Source organism: Calonectris borealis, chromosome 5 (assembly GCF_964195595.1).
Source record: "Calonectris borealis chromosome 5, bCalBor7.hap1.2, whole genome shotgun sequence".
Lineage (NCBI taxonomy): Eukaryota > Metazoa > Chordata > Aves > Procellariiformes > Procellariidae > Calonectris > Calonectris borealis.
Window position 1 is genome coordinate 51,722,017 of NC_134316.1, and position 13,417 is coordinate 51,735,433.

The window sequence follows — 13,417 nt, forward strand, 5'->3', positions numbered from 1 at the left end:
CCTGGATCTCATTTTCTTCCTCAGGCTCTGGTTTTGTTCCTCGATGGCTGGTTTTGTTCCTCGGGCTCTGGATTTCTTCCTCAGGCTCTGGTTTTGTTCCTCGGACTCTGGTTTTCTTCCTCGGGCTCTGGTTTTGTTCCTCGGGCCGTGGTTTTGCTCCTCCAGATCTGGTTTTGTTCCTCAGTCTCTGGTTTTGTTCCTCAGGCTCTGGTTTGTTTCCTCGGGCTCTGGTTTTCTTCCCTGGACTCTGGTTTTCTTCCTCGGGCTCTCATTTTGTTCCTTGGTCCCTAGTTTTGCTCCTCCAGCTCTGCTTTTTTTCCTCGGGCTCTGGTTTGGTTCCATGTGCTCTAGTTTTGTTCCTCCAGCCCTCCTTTTCTTCCTCGGGCTCTGGTTTTGTTCCTTGGGCTCTGGTTTTGTTCCGCAGGCTCTTTGTTTTGTTCCTCGGGCTCTGGTTTTGTTCCTCAGGCTATGGTTTTGTTCCTTGAGGTCTGGTTTTGCTTCTCGAGCACTGGTTTTATTCCTTGGGCTCTCGATTTCTTCCTCGGGGTCTGGTTTAATTGCACGGGCTCTGGTTTTGTTCTTTGGGCTCTGGTTTATTTCTCGGGCTCTTGATTTGTTCCACGGGCTCTGGTTTTGTTCCTCGGGCCCTCTTATTTTTCCTCTGGCTCTGGTTTTGTTCCTCGGGTTCTGGATTTGTTCCTCGGGCTCTGGTTTTGTTCCTCGGGCTCTGGTTTTGTTCCTCGGGCTCTGGTTTAGTTCCATTTGCTCTGGTTTTGTTCCTCGGGCTCTCATTTTGTTCCTCGGGCTCCCGTTTAGTTTCAGGGGCTCTGGTTTTGTTCCTCGGGCCCTCCTTTTGTTCTTCGGCATCTGGTTTTGTTCTGTCGGCTCTGGTTTCGTTCCTCGGGCTCTGGTTTTGTTCCTCGAGCTTTGGTTTTGCTCGTCTAGCTCTGGTTGTCTTCCCCCGGCTCTCATTTTCTTTCTCAGGCTCTGGTTTTGTTCCTCGATGGCTGGTTTTGTTCCTCGATGGCTGGTTTTGTTCCTCGGGCTCTGGATTTCTTCCTCGGGCTCTGCTTTTGTTCCTCGGGCTCTGGTTTGGTTCCATGTGCTCTAGTTTTGTTCCTCCAGCCCTCCTTTTCTTCCTCGGGCTCTGGTTTTGTTCCTTGGGCTCTGGTTTTGTTCCGCAGGCTCTTTGTTTTGTTCCTCGGGCTCTGGTTTTGTTCCTCAGGCTCTGGTTTTGTTCCTTGAGGTCTGGTTTTGCTTCTCCAGCACTGGTTTTATTCCTTGGGCTCTCGATTTCTTCCTCGGGGTCTGGTTTAATTGCACGGGCTCTGGTTTTGTTCTTTGGGCTCTGGTTTATTTCTCGGGCTCTTGATTTGTTCCACGGGCTCTGGTTTTGTTCCTCGGGCCCTCTTATTTTTCCTCTGGCTCTGGTTTTGTTCCTCGGGTTCTGGATTTGTTCCTCGGGCTCTGGTTTTGTTCCTCGGGCTCTGGTTTTGTTCCTCGGGCTCTGGTTTAGTTCCATTTGCTCTGGTTTTGTTCCTCGGGCTCTCATTTTGTTCCTCGGGCTCCCGTTTAGTTTCAGGGGCTCTGGTTTTGTTCCTCGGGCCCTCCTTTTGTTCTTCGGCATCTGGTTTTGTTCTGTCGGCTCTGGTTTCGTTCCTCGGGCTCTGGTTTTGTTCCTCGAGCTTTGGTTTTGCTCGTCTAGCTCTGGTTGTCTTCCCCTGGCTCTCATTTTCTTTCTCAGGCTCTAGTTTTGTTCCTCGATGGCTGGTTTTGTTCCTCGGGCTCTGGTTTTCTTCCTCAGGCTCTGGTTTTGTTCCTCGGACTCTGGTTTTGCTCCTCCAGATCTGGTTTTGTTCCTCAGTCTCTGGTTTTGTGCCTCAGGCTCTGGTTTGTGTCCTCGGGCTCTGGTTTTATTCCTCGGACTCTGGTTTTCTTCCTCAGGCTCTGGTTTTGTTCCTCGGACTCTGGTTTTGCTCCTCCAGATCTGGTTTTGTTCCTCAGTCTCTGGTTTTGTGCCTCAGGCTCTGGTTTGTTTCCTCGGGCTCTGGTTTTCTTCCCTGGACTCTGGTTTTCTTCCTCGGGCTCTCATTTTGTTCCTTGGTCCCTAGTTTTGCTCCTCCAGCTCTGCTTTTTTTCCTCGGGCTCTGGTTTGGTTCCATGTGCTCTAGTTTTGTTCCTCCAGCCCTCCTTTTCTTCCTCGGGCTCTGCTTTTGTTCCTTGGGCTCTGGTTTTGTTCCGCAGGCTCTTTGTTTTGTTCCTCGGGCTCTGGTTTTGTTCTTTGGGCTCTGGTTTAGTTCTCGGGCTCTTGATTTGTTCCACGGGCTCTGGCTTTGTTCCTCGGGCCCTCTTATTTTTCCTCTGGCTCTGGTTTTGTTCCTCGGGTTCTGGATTTGTTCCTCGGGCTCTGGTTTTGTTCCTCGGGCTCTGGTTTAGTTCCATTTGCTCTGGTTTTGTTCCTCAGGCTCTCATTTTGTTCCTCGGGCTCCCGTTTAGTTTCAGGGGCTCTGGTTTTGTTCCTCGGGCCCTCCTTTTGTTCTTCGGCATCTGGTTTTGTTCTGTCGGCTCTGGTTTCGTTCCTCGGGCTCTGGTTTTGTTCCTCGAGCTTTGGTTTTGCTCGTCTAGCTCTGGTTGTGTTCCCCTGGATCTCATTTTCTTCCTCAGGCTCTGGTTTTGTTCCTCGATGGCTGGTTTTGTTCCTCGGGCTCTGGATTTCTTCCTCAGGCTCTGGTTTCGTTCCTCGGACTCTGGTTTTCTTCCTCGGGCTCTGGTTTTTTTCCTCGGGCTGTGGTTTTGCTCCTCCAGATCTGGTTTTGTTCCTCAGTCTCTGGTTTTGTTCCTCAGGCTCTGGTTTGTTTCCTCGGGCTCTGGTTTTATTCCCTGGACTCTGGTTTTCTTCCTCGGGCTCTCATTTTGTTCCTTGGTCCCTAGTTTTGCTCCTCCAGCTCTGCTTTTTTTCCTCGGGCTCTGGTTTGGTTCCATGTGCTCTAGTTTTGTTCCTCCAGCCCTCCTTTTCTTCCTCGGGCTCTGGTTTTGTTCCTTGGGCTCTGGTTTTGTTCCGCAGGCTCTTTGTTTTGTTCCTCGGGCTCTGGTTTTGTTCCTCAGGCTCTGGTTTTGTTCCTTGAGGTCTGGTTTTGCTTCTCCAGCACTGGTTTTATTCCTTGGGCTCTCGATTTCTTCCTCGGGGTCTGGTTTAATTGCACGGGCTCTGGTTTTGTTCTTTGGGCTCTGGTTTAGTTCTCGGGCTCTTGATTTGTTCCACGGGCTCTGGTTTTGTTCCTCGGGCCCTCTTATTTTTCCTCTGGCTCTGGTTTTGTTCCTCGGGTTCTGGATTTGTTCCTCGGGCTCTGGTTTTGTTCCTCGGGCTCTGGTTTTGTTCCTCGGGCCCTCTTATTTTTCCTCTGGCTCTGGTTTTGTTCCTCGGGTTCTGGATTTGTTCCTCGGGCTCTGGTTTTGTTCCTCGGGCTCTGGTTTTGTTCCTCGGGCTCTGGTTTAGTTCCATTTGCTCTGGTTTTGTTCCTCGGGCTCTCATTTTGTTCCTCGGGCTCCCGTTTACTTTCAGGGGCTCTGGTTTTGTTCCTCGGGCCCTCCTTTTGTTCTTCGGCATCTGGTTTTGTTCTGTCGGCTCTGGTTTCGTTCCTCGGGCTCTGGTTTTGTTCCTCGAGCTTTGGTTTTGCTCGTCTAGCTCTGGTTGTCTTCCCCCGGCTCTCATTTTCTTTCTCAGGCTCTGGTTTTGTTCCTCGATGGCTGGTTTTGTTCCTCGATGGCTGGTTTTGTTCCTCGGGCTCTGGATTTCTTCCTCGGGCTCTGGTTTTGTTCCTCGGGCTCTGGTTTGGTTCCATGTGCTCTAGTTTTGTTCCTCCAGCCCTCCTTTTCTTCCTCGGGCTCTGGTTTTGTTCCTTGGGCTCTGGTTTTGTTCCGCAGGCTCTTTGTTTTGTTCCTCGGGCTCTGGTTTCGTTCCTCGGGCTCTGGTTTTGTTCCTCGAGCTTTGGTTTTGCTTGTCCAGCTCTGGTTGTCTTCCCCTGGCTCTCATTTTCTTTCTCAGGCTCTGGTTTTGTTCCTCAATGGCTGGTTTTGTTCCTCGGGCTCTGGATTTCTTCCTCAGGCTCTGGTTTTGTTCCTCGGACTCTGGTTTTCTTCCTCGGGCTCTGGTTTTGTTCCTCGGGCTGTGGTTTTGCTCCTCCAGATCTGGTTTTGTTCCTCAGTCTCTGGTTTTGTTCCTCAGGCTCTGGTTTGTTTCCTCGGGCTCTGGTTTTATTCCTCGGACTCTGGTTTTCTTCCTCGGGCTCTCATTTTGTTCCTTGGTCCCTAGTTTTGCTCCTCCAGCTCTGCTTTTTTTCCTCGGGCTCTGGTTTGGTTCCATGTGCTCTAGTTTTGTTCCTCCAGCCCTCCTTTTCTTCCTCGGGCTCTGGTTTTGTTCCTTGGGCTCTGGTTTTGTTCCTCAGGCTCTGGTTTTGTTCCTTGAGGTCTGGTTTTGCTTCTCCAGCACTGGTTTTATTCCTTGGGCTCTCGATTTCTTCCTCGGGGTCTGGTTTAATTGCACGGGCTCTGGTTTTGTTCTTTGGGCTCTGGTTTAGTTCTCGGGCTCTTGATTTGTTCCACGGGCTCTGGTTTTGTTCCTCGGGCCCTCTTATTTTTCCTCTGGCTCTGGTTTTGTTCCTCGGGTTCTGGATTTGTTCCTCGGGCTCTGGTTTTGTTCCTCGGGCTCTGGTTTTGTTCCTCGGGCTCTGGTTTAGTTCCATTTGCTCTGGTTTTGTTCCTCGGGCTCTCATTTTGTTCCTCGGGCTCCCGTTTACTTTCAGGGGCTCTGGTTTTGTTCCTCGGGCCCTCCTTTTGTTCTTCGGCATCTGGTTTTGTTCTGTCGGCTCTGGTTTCGTTCCTCGGGCTCAGGTTTTGTTCCTCGAGCTTTGGTTTTGCTCGTCTAGCTCTGGTTGTCTTCCCCCGGCTCTCATTTTCTTTCTCAGGCTCTGGTTTTGTTCCTCGATGGCTGGTTTTGTTCCTCGATGGCTGGTTTTGTTCCTCGGGCTCTGGATTTCTTCCTCGGGCTCTGGTTTTGTTCCTCGGGCTCTGGTTTGGTTCCATGTGCTCTAGTTTTGTTCCTCCAGCCCTCCTTTTCTTCCTCGGGCTCTGGTTTTGTTCCTTGGGCTCTGGTTTTGTTCCGCAGGCTCTTTGTTTTGTTCCTCGGGCTCTTTGTTTTGTTCCTCAGGCTCTGGTTTTGTTCCTTGAGGTCTGGTTTTGCTTCTCCAGCACTGGTTTTATTCCTTGGGCTCTCGATTTCTTCCTCGGGGTCTGGTTTAATTGCACGGGCTCTGGTTTTGTTCTTTGGGCTCTGGTTTAGTTCTCGGGCTCTTGATTTGTTCCACGGGCTCTGGTTTTGTTCCTCGGGCCCTCTTATTTTTCCTCTGGCTCTGGTTTTGTTCCTCGGGTTCTGGATTTGTTCCTCGGGCTCTGGTTTTGTTCCTCGGGCTCTGGTTTTGTTCCTCGGGCTCTGGTTTAGTTCCATTTGCTCTGGTTTTGTTCCTCGGGCTCTCATTTTGTTCCTCGGGCTCCCGTTTAGTTTCAGGGGCTCTGGTTTTGTTCCTCGGGCCCTCCTTTTGTTCTTCGGCATCTGGTTTTGTTCTGTCGGCTCTGGTTTCGTTCCTCGGGCTCTGGTTTTGTTCCTCGAGCTTTGGTTTTGCTCGTCTAGCTCTGGTTGTCTTCCCCTGGCTCTCATTTTCTTTCTCAGGCTCTGGTTTTGTTCCTCGATGGCTGGTTTTGTTCCTCGATGGCTGGTTTTCTTCCTCAGGCTCTGGTTTTGTTCCTCGGACTCTGGTTTTGCTCCTCCAGATCTGGTTTTGTTCCTCAGTCTCTGGTTTTGTGCCTCAGGCTCTGGTTTGTGTCCTCGGGCTCTGGTTTTATTCCTCGGACTCTGGTTTTCTTCCTCAGGCTCTGGTTTTGTTCCTCGGACTCTGGTTTTGCTCCTCCAGATCTGGTTTTGTTCCTCAGTCTCTGGTTTTGTGCCTCAGGCTCTGGTTTGTTTCCTCGGGCTCTGGTTTTATTCCTCGGACTCTGGTTTTCTTCCTCGGGCTCTCATTTTGTTCCTTGGTCCCTAGTTTTGCTCCTCCAGCTCTGCTTTTGTTCCTCGGGCTCTGGTTTGGTTCCATGTGCTCTAGTTTTGTTCCTCCAGCCCTCCTTTTCTTCCTCGGGCTCTGGTTTTGTTCCTTGGGCTCTGGTTTTGTTCCGCAGGCTCTTTGTTTTGTTCCTCGGGCTCTGGTTTTGTTCCTCAGGCTCTGGTTTTGTTCCTTGAGGTCTGGTTTTGCTTCTCCAGCACTGGTTTTATTCCTTGGGCTCTCGATTTCTTCCTCGGGGTCTGGTTTAATTGCACGGGCTCTGGTTTTGTTCTTTGGGCTCTGGTTTAGTTCTCGGGCTCTTGATTTGTTCCACGGGCTCTGGCTTTGTTCCTCGGGCCCTCTTATTTTTCCTCTGGCTCTGGTTTTGTTCCTCGGGTTCTGGATTTGTTCCTCGGGCTCTGGTTTTGTTCCTCGGGCTCTGGTTTAGTTCCATTTGCTCTGGTTTTGTTCCTCAGGCTCTCATTTTGTTCCTCGGGCTCCCGTTTAGTTTCAGGGGCTCTGGTTTTGTTCCTCGGGCCCTCCTTTTGTTCTTCGGCATCTGGTTTTGTTCTGTCGGCTCTGGTTTCGTTCCTCGGGCTCTGGTTTTGTTCCTCGAGCTTTGGTTTTGCTCGTCTAGCTCTGGTTGTGTTCCCCTGGATCTCATTTTCTTCCTCAGGCTCTGGTTTTGTTCCTCGATGGCTGGTTTTGTTCCTCGGGCTCTGGATTTCTTCCTCAGGCTCTGGTTTTTTTCCTCGGGCTGTGGTTTTGCTCCTCCAGATCTGGTTTTGTTCCTCAGTCTCTGGTTTTGTTCCTCAGGCTCTGGTTTGTTTCCTCGGGCTCTGGTTTTATTCCCTGGACTCTGGTTTTCTTCCTCGGGCTCTCATTTTGTTCCTTGGTCCCTAGTTTTGCTCCTCCAGCTCTGCTTTTTTTCCTCGGGCTCTGGTTTGGTTCCATGTGCTCTAGTTTTGTTCCTCCAGCCCTCCTTTTCTTCCTCGGGCTCTGGTTTTGTTCCTTGGGCTCTGGTTTTGTTCCGCAGGCTCTTTGTTTTGTTCCTCGGGCTCTGGTTTTGTTCTTTGGGCTCTGGTTTAGTTCTCGGGCTCTTGATTTGTTCCACGGGCTCTGGCTTTGTTCCTCGGGCCCTCTTATTTTTCCTCTGGCTCTGGTTTTGTTCCTCGGGTTCTGGATTTGTTCCTCGGGCTCTGGTTTTGTTCCTCGGGCTCTGGTTTAGTTCCATTTGCTCTGGTTTTGTTCCTCAGGCTCTCATTTTGTTCCTCGGGCTCCCGTTTAGTTTCAGGGGCTCTGGTTTTGTTCCTCGGGCCCTCCTTTTGTTCTTCGGCATCTGGTTTTGTTCTGTCGGCTCTGGTTTCGTTCCTCGGGCTCTGGTTTTGTTCCTCGAGCTTTGGTTTTGCTCGTCTAGCTCTGGTTGTGTTCCCCTGGATCTCATTTTCTTCCTCAGGCTCTGGTTTTGTTCCTCGATGGCTGGTTTTGTTCCTCGGGCTCTGGATTTCTTCCTCAGGCTCTGGTTTTTTTCCTCGGGCTGTGGTTTTGCTCCTCCAGATCTGGTTTTGTTCCTCAGTCTCTGGTTTTGTTCCTCAGGCTCTGGTTTGTTTCCTCGGGCTCTGGTTTTATTCCCTGGACTCTGGTTTTCTTCCTCGGGCTCTCATTTTGTTCCTTGGTCCCTAGTTTTGCTCCTCCAGCTCTGCTTTTTTTCCTCGGGCTCTGGTTTGGTTCCATGTGCTCTAGTTTTGTTCCTCCAGCCCTCCTTTTCTTCCTCGGGCTCTGGTTTTGTTCCTTGGGCTCTGGTTTTGTTCCGCAGGCTCTTTGTTTTGTTCCTCGGGCTCTGGTTTTGTTCTTTGGGCTCTGGTTTAGTTCTCGGGCTCTTGATTTGTTCCACGGGCTCTGGCTTTGTTCCTCGGGCCCTCTTATTTTTCCTCTGGCTCTGGTTTTGTTCCTCGGGTTCTGGATTTGTTCCTCGGGCTCTGGTTTTGTTCCTCGGGCTCTGGTTTAGTTCCATTTGCTCTGGTTTTGTTCCTCAGGCTCTCATTTTGTTCCTCGGGCTCCCGTTTAGTTTCAGGGGCTCTGGTTTTGTTCCTCGGGCCCTCCTTTTGTTCTTCGGCATCTGGTTTTGTTCTGTCGGCTCTGGTTTCGTTCCTCGGGCTCTGGTTTTGTTCCTCGAGCTTTGGTTTTGCTCGTCTAGCTCTGGTTGTGTTCCCCTGGATCTCATTTTCTTCCTCAGGCTCTGGTTTTGTTCCTCGATGGCTGGTTTTGTTCCTCGGGCTCTGGATTTCTTCCTCAGGCTCTGGTTTCGTTCCTCGGACTCTGGTTTTCTTCCTCGGGCTCTGGTTTTTTTCCTCGGGCTGTGGTTTTGCTCCTCCAGATCTGGTTTTGTTCCTCAGTCTCTGGTTTTGTTCCTCAGGCTCTGGTTTGTTTCCTCGGGCTCTGGTTTTATTCCCTGGACTCTGGTTTTCTTCCTCGGGCTCTCATTTTGTTCCTTGGTCCCTAGTTTTGCTCCTCCAGCTCTGCTTTTTTTCCTCGGGCTCTGGTTTGGTTCCATGTGCTCTAGTTTTGTTCCTCCAGCCCTCCTTTTCTTCCTCGGGCTCTGGTTTTGTTCCTTGGGCTCTGGTTTTGTTCCGCAGGCTCTTTGTTTTGTTCCTCGGGCTCTGGTTTTGTTCCTCAGGCTCTGGTTTTGTTCCTTGAGGTCTGGTTTTGCTTCTCCAGCACTGGTTTTATTCCTTGGGCTCTCGATTTCTTCCTCGGGGTCTGGTTTAATTGCACGGGCTCTGGTTTTGTTCTTTGGGCTCTGGTTTAGTTCTCGGGCTCTTGATTTGTTCCACGGGCTCTGGTTTTGTTCCTCGGGCCCTCTTATTTTTCCTCTGGCTCTGGTTTTGTTCCTCGGGTTCTGGATTTGTTCCTCGGGCTCTGGTTTTCTTCCTCGGGCTCTGGTTTTGTTCCTCGGGCCCTCTTATTTTTCCTCTGGCTCTGGTTTTGTTCCTCGGGTTCTGGATTTGTTCCTCGGGCTCTGGTTTTGTTCCTCGGGCTCTGGTTTTGTTCCTCGGGCTCTGGTTTAGTTCCATTTGCTCTGGTTTTGTTCCTCGGGCTCTCATTTTGTTCCTCGGGCTCCCGTTTACTTTCAGGGGCTCTGGTTTTGTTCCTCGGGCCCTCCTTTTGTTCTTCGGCATCTGGTTTTGTTCTGTCGGCTCTGGTTTCGTTCCTCGGGCTCTGGTTTTGTTCCTCGAGCTTTGGTTTTGCTCGTCTAGCTCTGGTTGTCTTCCCCCGGCTCTCATTTTCTTTCTCAGGCTCTGGTTTTGTTCCTCGATGGCTGGTTTTGTTCCTCGATGGCTGGTTTTGTTCCTCGGGCTCTGGATTTCTTCCTCGGGCTCTGGTTTTGTTCCTCGGGCTCTGGTTTGGTTCCATGTGCTCTAGTTTTGTTCCTCCAGCCCTCCTTTTCTTCCTCGGGCTCTGGTTTTGTTCCTTGGGCTCTGGTTTTGTTCCGCAGGCTCTTTGTTTTGTTCCTCGGGCTCTGGTTTTGTTCCTCAGGCTCTGGTTTTGTTCCTTGAGGTCTGGTTTTGCTTCTCCAGCACTGGTTTTATTCCTTGGGCTCTCGATTTCTTCCTCGGGGTCTGGTTTAATTGCACGGGCTCTGGTTTTGTTCTTTGGGCTCTGGTTTATTTCTCGGGCTCTTGATTTGTTCCACGGGCTCTGGTTTTGTTCCTCGGGCCCTCTTATTTTTCCTCTGGCTCTGGTTTTGTTCCTCGGGTTCTGGATTTGTTCCTCGGGCTCTGGTTTTGTTCCTCGGGCTCTGGTTTTGTTCCTCGGGCTCTGGTTTAGTTCCATTTGCTCTGGTTTTGTTCCTCGGGCTCTCATTTTGTTCCTCGGGCTCCCGTTTAGTTTCAGGGGCTCTGGTTTTGTTCCTCGGGCCCTCCTTTTGTTCTTCGGCATCTGGTTTTGTTCTGTCGGCTCTGGTTTCGTTCCTCGGGCTCTGGTTTTGTTCCTCGAGCTTTGGTTTTGCTCGTCTAGCTCTGGTTGTCTTCCCCTGGCTCTCATTTTCTTTCTCAGGCTCTGGTTTTGTTCCTCGATGGCTGGTTTTGTTCCTCGATGGCTGGTTTTCTTCCTCAGGCTCTGGTTTTGTTCCTCGGACTCTGGTTTTGCTCCTCCAGATCTGGTTTTGTTCCTCAGTCTCTGGTTTTGTGCCTCAGGCTCTGGTTTGTGTCCTCGGGCTCTGGTTTTATTCCTCGGACTCTGGTTTTCTTCCTCAGGCTCTGGTTTTGTTCCTCGGACTCTGGTTTTGCTCCTCCAGATCTGGTTTTGTTCCTCAGTCTCTGGTTTTGTGCCTCAGGCTCTGGTTTGTTTCCTCGGGCTCTGGTTTTATTCCTCGGACTCTGGTTTTCTTCCTCGGGCTCTCATTTTGTTCCTTGGTCCCTAGTTTTGCTCCTCCAGCTCTGCTTTTGTTCCTCGGGCTCTGGTTTGGTTCCATGTGCTCTAGTTTTGTTCCTCCAGCCCTCCTTTTCTTCCTCGGGCTCTGGTTTTGTTCCTTGGGCTCTGGTTTTGTTCCTTGGGCTCTTTGTTTTGTTCCTCGGGCTCTGGTTTTGTTCCTCAGGCTCTGGTTTTGTTCCTTGAGGTCTGGTTTTGCTTCTCCAGCACTGGTTTTATTCCTTGGGCTCTCGATTTCTTCCTCGGGGTCTGGTTTAATTGCACGGGCTCTGGTTTTGTTCTTTGGGCTCTGGTTTAGTTCTCGGGCTCTTGATTTGTTCCACGGGCTCTGGCTTTGTTCCTCGGGCCCTCTTATTTTTCCTCTGGCTCTGGTTTTGTTCCTCGGGTTCTGGATTTGTTCCTCGGGCTCTGGTTTTGTTCCTCGGGCTCTGGTTTAGTTCCATTTGCTCTGGTTTTGTTCCTCAGGCTCTCATTTTGTTCCTCGGGCTCCCGTTTAGTTTCAGGGGCTCTGGTTTTGTTCCTCGGGCCCTCCTTTTGTTCTTCGGCATCTGGTTTTGTTCTGTCGGCTCTGGTTTCGTTCCTCGGGCTCTGGTTTTGTTCCTCGAGCTTTGGTTTTGCTCGTCTAGCTCTGGTTGTGTTCCCCTGGATCTCATTTTCTTCCTCAGGCTCTGGTTTTGTTCCTCGATGGCTGGTTTTGTTCCTCGGGCTCTGGATTTCTTCCTCAGGCTCTGGTTTTTTTCCTCGGGCTGTGGTTTTGCTCCTCCAGATCTGGTTTTGTTCCTCAGTCTCTGGTTTTGTTCCTCAGGCTCTGGTTTGTTTCCTCGGGCTCTGGTTTTATTCCCTGGACTCTGGTTTTCTTCCTCGGGCTCTCATTTTGTTCCTTGGTCCCTAGTTTTGCTCCTCCAGCTCTGCTTTTTTTCCTCGGGCTCTGGTTTGGTTCCATGTGCTCTAGTTTTGTTCCTCCAGCCCTCCTTTTCTTCCTCGGGCTCTGGTTTTGTTCCTTGGGCTCTGGTTTTGTTCCGCAGGCTCTTTGTTTTGTTCCTCGGGCTCTGGTTTTGTTCCTCAGGCTCTGGTTTTGTTCCTTGAGGTCTGGTTTTGCTTCTCCAGCACTGGTTTTATTCCTTGGGCTCTCGATTTCTTCCTCGGGGTCTGGTTTAATTGCACGGGCTCTGGTTTTGTTCTTTGGGCTCTGGTTTAGTTCTCGGGCTCTTGATTTGTTCCACGGGCTCTGGTTTTGTTCCTCGGGCCCTCTTATTTTTCCTCTGGCTCTGGTTTTGTTCCTCGGGTTCTGGATTTGTTCCTCGGGCTCTGGTTTTGTTCCTCGGGCTCTGGTTTTGTTCCTCGGGCTCTGGTTTAGTTCCATTTGCTCTGGTTTTGTTCCTCGGGCTCTCATTTTGTTCCTCGGGCTCCCGTTTACTTTCAGGGGCTCTGGTTTTGTTCCTCGGGCCCTCCTTTTGTTCTTTGGCATCTGGTTTTGTTCTGTCGGCTCTGGTTTCGTTCCTCGGGCTCTGGTTTTGTTCCTTGAGCTTTGGTTTTGCTCGTCTAGCTCTGGTTGTCTTCCCCCGGCTCTCATTTTCTTTCTCAGGCTCTGGTTTTGTTCCTCGATGGCTGGTTTTGTTCCTCGATGGCTGGTTTTGTTCCTCGGGCTCTGGATTTCTTCCTCGGGCTCTGGTTTTGTTCCTCAGGCTCTGGTTTGGTTCCATGTGCTCTAGTTTTGTTCCTCCAGCCCTCCTTTTCTTCCTCGGGCTCTGGTTTTGTTCCTTGGGCTCTGGTTTTGTTCCGCAGGCTCTTTGTTTTGTTCCTCGGGCTCTGGTTTCGTTCCTCGGGCTCTGGTTTTGTTCCTCGAGCTTTGGTTTTGCTTGTCCAGCTCTGGTTATCTTCCCCTGGCTCTCATTTTCTTTCTCAGGCTCTGGTTTTGTTCCTCAATGGCTGGTTTTGTTCCTCGGGCTCTGGTTTTCTTCCTCAGGCTCTGGTTTTGTTCCTCGGACTCTGGTTTTCTTCCTCGGGCTCTGGTTTTGTTCCTCGGGCTGTGGTTTTGCTCCTCCAGATCTGGTTTTGTTCCTCAGTCTCTGGTTTTGTTCCTCAGGCTCTGGTTTGTTTCCTCGGGCTCTGGTTTTATTCCTCGGACTCTGGTTTTCTTCCTCGGGCTCTCATTTTGTTCCTTGGTCCCTAGTTTTGCTCCTCCAGCTCTGCTTTTTTTCCTCGGGCTCTGGTTTGGTTCCATGTGCTCTAGTTTTGTTCCTCCAGCCCTCCTTTTCTTCCTCGGGCTCTGGTTTTGTTCCTTGGGCTCTGGTTTTGTTCCTCAGGCTCTGGTTTTGTTCCTTGAGGTCTGGTTTTGCTTCTCCAGCACTGGTTTTATTCCTTGGGCTCTCGATTTCTTCCTCGGGGTCTGGTTTAATTGCACGGGCTCTGCTTTTGTTCTTTGGGCTCTGGTTTAGTTCTCGGGCTCTTGATTTGTTCCACGGGCTCTGGTTTTGTTCCTCGGGCCCTCTTATTTTTCCTCTGGCTCTGGTTTTGTTCCTCGGGTTCTGGATTTGTTCCTCGGGCTCTGGTTTTGTTCCTCGGGCTCTGGTTTTGTTCCTCGGGCTCTGGTTTAGTTCCATTTGCTCTGGTTTTGTTCCTCGGGCTCTCATTTTGTTCCTCGGGCTCCCGTTTACTTTCAGGGGCTCTGGTTTTGTTCCTCGGGCCCTCCTTTTGTTCTTCGGCATCTGGTTTTGTTCTGTCGGCTCTGGTTTCGTTCCTCGGGCTCAGGTTTTGTTCCTCGAGCTTTGGTTTTGCTCGTCTAGCTCTGGTTGTCTTCCCCCGGCTCTCATTTTCTTTCTCAGGCTCTGGTTTTGTTCCTCGATGGCTGGTTTTGTTCCTCGATGGCTGGTTTTGTTCCTCGGGCTCTGGATTTC